The following is a 4,756-nucleotide window of genomic DNA, read 5'->3' as shown; positions in this document are numbered from 1 at the left end:
GTGATTGACCTTTAGTTAAAAGCATGAACTGTGGACTTGTGCAACCCATTCAACCATTTTGTATATGTGTTTAACCTAACCCTTTTAAGCATCTTTTAAACAACTTTGCAATCAGGAGTCAACAGTGATTAAAATTATCAGAGCATGATCTTCAAATTCTATTTTCACTGGCATCTTCAGTATGGTTTCTCCATACCAAAATTATTAAGATTTAATCCTAACATTTATGATGATGCCATGGATACAATTGCAATATCTCTTCTGTATCTGTCAATAATATTGTTGAATGTGCTTTGACATTGTACACTGTCTTGTGTGACACTTGCATATTGTTAAAGGGACACTCCAGTCATCATATTCTCTTTAATGCATATGATAGATACGTTTTCCCATTTAATTATTGTGTGGTCCTCACTGCATTTGCCCCTTTATGTGTCTAGCCAAACCACCATGTTATATGACGTATTCGCTCTAATGTAAGACGGGATTTTCAGAGCAAATGCTGTCAGAAATATATTCAAGGTCATCTTATAATCATACCTCAATTAGAGGTCTGACTACAAGATTAAGATCCAGATCCCCGCAGCGCTGCAGGGGACCTGGATCCTCCTCTCTGGCCCCAAGTCTGGGGATGTATTGTAACTCTTGGGGGGCATACAGGGGTGTAAGGCATATCAGGGAGACAGAGTGGCAAATAAGGGGTACAAGGAATGTCTGGGTCGGCAGAGTGGAAAATAGGGGGTATAAGGCATATCTGGGGGGCAGAGTGGCAAGCCTGGGGGCAGATGTGCATAACTGGGGGAAGATTGGGAAATTAAAAAAAAAACATCATAGTTTTTATTAAATATAAAAAAATATAATATAATATAATAGTTTACATGTGAATTCATGTTTCCTAGCACTCTTCTGCTACAGCTCAGCTTCTCCCTAAGATACTCAATTTTATTGTATTTATTTATTTGACAGGTTTAAAACGCATATAAAAGTACTTACAAAGTATTTAATTTTTTTAAGAAAACCATTAAGGACTGTTCCTTTAAACATTTAATTAATCTGTGCCTCAGCATCATTAATATATCTGATTCCTTTTTTATACAGATAGTAAAGTCAACAAAGAAACCCAATGACAGTGCCAGAAAACTGAATGACCAATCGCTGGGCTAGTAATTGCTCCGTCTTTTCCATGCCAAATGTGTGCCATTGATCATGACACAAAATATTAGCATATCACATGGTCCAGTAATCTGCCAAAACAGAATTGCATTCCTGTTCATATGGAGAAATGTGGGACTTTGGGAAGATATCAGGACTGTGCTGTCATGTGCTATTTTCCTCAAAATATATGCTTGCCTATTCCTAGTGCTGGGCTACCTAATAAACGCATGTAGACAAGCAATGTTTTATGACCACTCTTGTATGTTAAAATAGATAAAAATATATAGTTATATTATTATTTGAACTTTATTATCACATATGCTCCAACACAGCTGGTGTTCGCGAATGAGGCGCTACATGTCTGGAAGCTATCGTATCTGTTCATCTAACTTTATCTGAGCTGGGATCCATGACTAAGTGACAAAGTAAAAGAATGCAATAGCAAAGATAGAGGCTGGCAAACTATAGCTGTCAAAATTAAATGTAATAATAATAATTTCAATATACTTTAAGATTGCTTAATATGTTTATTGTCCTAGCATCACTTTATTAACATGGACATCCATGGGATTTTCTACAGGGAGGGGGCAAACTATCCTCCCCACCTTTTCCCTCTTCCACCAGACACTTGGTTGTTTTCCAGCAATTATGGTAACATTAGGCACTCAAAGTACTGCTTGTACATTTGTCATGACATTCAGACAACCAAATGGATAGCTGAGAATCATGAGATGTGCATCCCACAGCAGCTGTAGTGCCAATCCATAACATTATAAAAAGTAACTTTGGCACTCCAGTTGCAGAGTACTCACTTCTGCATGATGCGTAACATAGACTAGCTGAGAGTGATGGGAACCGGAGTATCAACTAATCCTAGCTGCAATACATATTAGAAATAAAACTACCTTGTGTCTGCAGCCAGCAAACTGTGTCTCTACCCAGGCATGGACTGTGTCTATGAAGAAGCAGCTACCACAGTGAAGGGGAGGAGACCAGCTAGATGGAGAGGAAGAGAGCAGACCAAACCTGACAGCAGGGCGTGTACAGAATTAAAGGTTTTTTTGCCGACTACTGGGTGTTTTCTGTCTTGATAACATATTCCAGACAGCCTACTGTTTCTCCATCCTCTGCTGCTGTTCCAGTGGGCCTCTTTGACACCTATGTTCATTAGTGAGGTTTTCTTAAGTATATCTGCACTAATTGTACTAAATCACATTTAAGAATAAAATTAAATTTCTATGAATTCTATTAACAAATCATGTACAAGTATGAACCCTTGGTAAATATGAAGAAAACATTAACCTTTTGATCTTTTCTTCCAAAAATATACAAAAAAACTCATGGATATCAAACAATTGCAAACGCAACATGTGTTTATCTGAAAAAAATTATGAAATATATGCGTGGCACAATTATGAATTCATATGAGAAAAATAAATTTGAAGTAACAATGGATTGGATTGAAGTCCAAGTGATATCTTATTTTTTTAGTACATCCGGGTGACTGGAAATTGTTCAACCATGATATTTGATAACACATAGGTCAGATTCCCTCATTCATTACTCATTTATCACAATGGATAAGACCAAGGAATATCTGTGATGTGTGGCAAAAGGTTTTTGAACTTCACAAAATGGAGGGTGCCTATATGAAAATGCCAATTTCCACCATCAGGGCAATCATTAAGAAGGTCCAGTCAACTGGAAATGTTATGAATCAACTTGGAAGAGGACATGTGTCTATATTGTCTCAATGCACTGTGAAGAGGATGGTTTGAGTGGCCAAAAAATCTTGCCCAGATGGTGTTGCTAAAAAGCCTCGACATTGAGGTATCCAGCGACATAAAAAATGTAGGGGTTCCATACGATCGCTCCTAGGAATGGTCGTACTCACCATATTGAAAGGCTATATTTCTCTCAATTATGACAGTGCCCAGCGGTTAAAAAAGGTCAGAATCTCAGCCAGTATTGCTAAAGTGGATCTAAAAAAGTCAGGGGCCCCATTTGATCGCTCCTAGAAGCATTTCGAACAGCCACCAGACCCTCCTAAGACTACAGGTTGATTACAGGTACTGCAGCCAACTTTGCAGGTCAATGGAGCCCAGTTAACTAATCAATATAATCAATGAAATAAAATTGCAATTTTAAGAATAGTTAAAAAAGAAATAAAAATGTAATACAATTTAAAAATAATAAAAATATCCCAGTGATGTCACCATGACAGTTCAACGAAAATATGCTCAAAAAATTGGCTGCTGAACACATATTTGTATGTTATTTGGCAGAGACATATACTAGGAGCTGTATATTCATACCTGGAAAAAAATACCAAAGCTGGTAGTAGAATTAGTATTAATTGAAAGAGTTAAAATACATATATATTTGATGGGGGTAAATTGAACCGACCGCCTTCAAAGATGTCCCAAATAGTACATGCAGGCCATGTATTAAAATTCCAAGTTGAAAACTGAATTGCGCATGTCCCAAATGTGTCCTTTTACCTCCCAAGCAACCCAGCAGATCCATGCATGGTATCACTGTACTCGGGGGATGTTGCTGAACACAAATTTGTGCCTGGACGTGTTTCTTGAAAGCAATAATATTACAAGTTATGGATATTAGATTAATAGGGACAGAACGTTGATCCAGGGATTTATTCTGATTGCCATATTTGGAGTCGGGAAGGAATTTTCCCCCTGGTATGGGGCAATTGGCATCTGCTTCATAAGGGTTTTTTTGCCTTCCTCTGGATCAACACAGTAGGGACACAATATGTATATAGGTTGAACTTGATGGACTTTGGTCTTTTTTCAACCTTATGAACTATGTTACTATGTAAATTTGTTTGGGAGTGACACATACCAGGGACTGAAAAATTCATACTTGAAGTACAATGTGTGGGTGGGGGGGGGGCACAATTGCTACCACAAAGTTTGACAAAGGCTAGTAGTAGAATTAGTGCATGGAACTAGCATCTGTCCTTATGGGTTTTTTCTGCCAGAGGACCTGGACATTTTCTTAGAACATATATCGAAGAAACCCCTGACTGCCTCAGTAAGAAAGCTTAAAATGGGCTGTGGTTGGATCTTCCAGCAAGATAACAATTCAAAATATTCATCAAAATCAGCACAAAAAGGTTTACTGGCCACAAAATTAAGGTCCTGCTATGGTCATCCCAGTCCCCTGACTGACCTGATAAGTCAGGTACGGTACACAGGATCAAAATAATTAGGCAGAAGAGTAGCCATGTAAGCCAAGCGTCACTAACAGCAAACACAAACTCCAACTCAGAAAACAGAATAGCAGTACCGCTAAGAAGTTCCAGATTTTTAAATCCGGTAACCAGTAAGCCGTCTGGAAGTTTTGTCAAAGGTGCGCGTCTTGCTGCGCAACACCTTTTCCAACCAGCTGGTGAGTCCATCCTCTTTGGACCTCCATGTAAGCAAAGGGGTCCCGCCAACATGACAACAACAATCTGTGAAGGATTTGCTCTGAAAAAAACCCCTCATCTTATATTCAATAAAATCGGTAATAAAATTTGTTGGCAACAATTTTCATTATCGATTATTAACGATTTTTAGTTGTTGCAGCCCTAAAAAAT

The sequence above is a fragment of the Sceloporus occidentalis genome, unplaced genomic scaffold (genome assembly GCF_023333645.1).
Source record: "Sceloporus occidentalis isolate IW3139 unplaced genomic scaffold, rSceOcc1.0.p SCAF_130, whole genome shotgun sequence".
Classification (NCBI taxonomy): Eukaryota; Metazoa; Chordata; class Lepidosauria; order Squamata; family Phrynosomatidae; genus Sceloporus; species Sceloporus occidentalis.
This window is presented reverse-complemented; position numbering follows the sequence as displayed.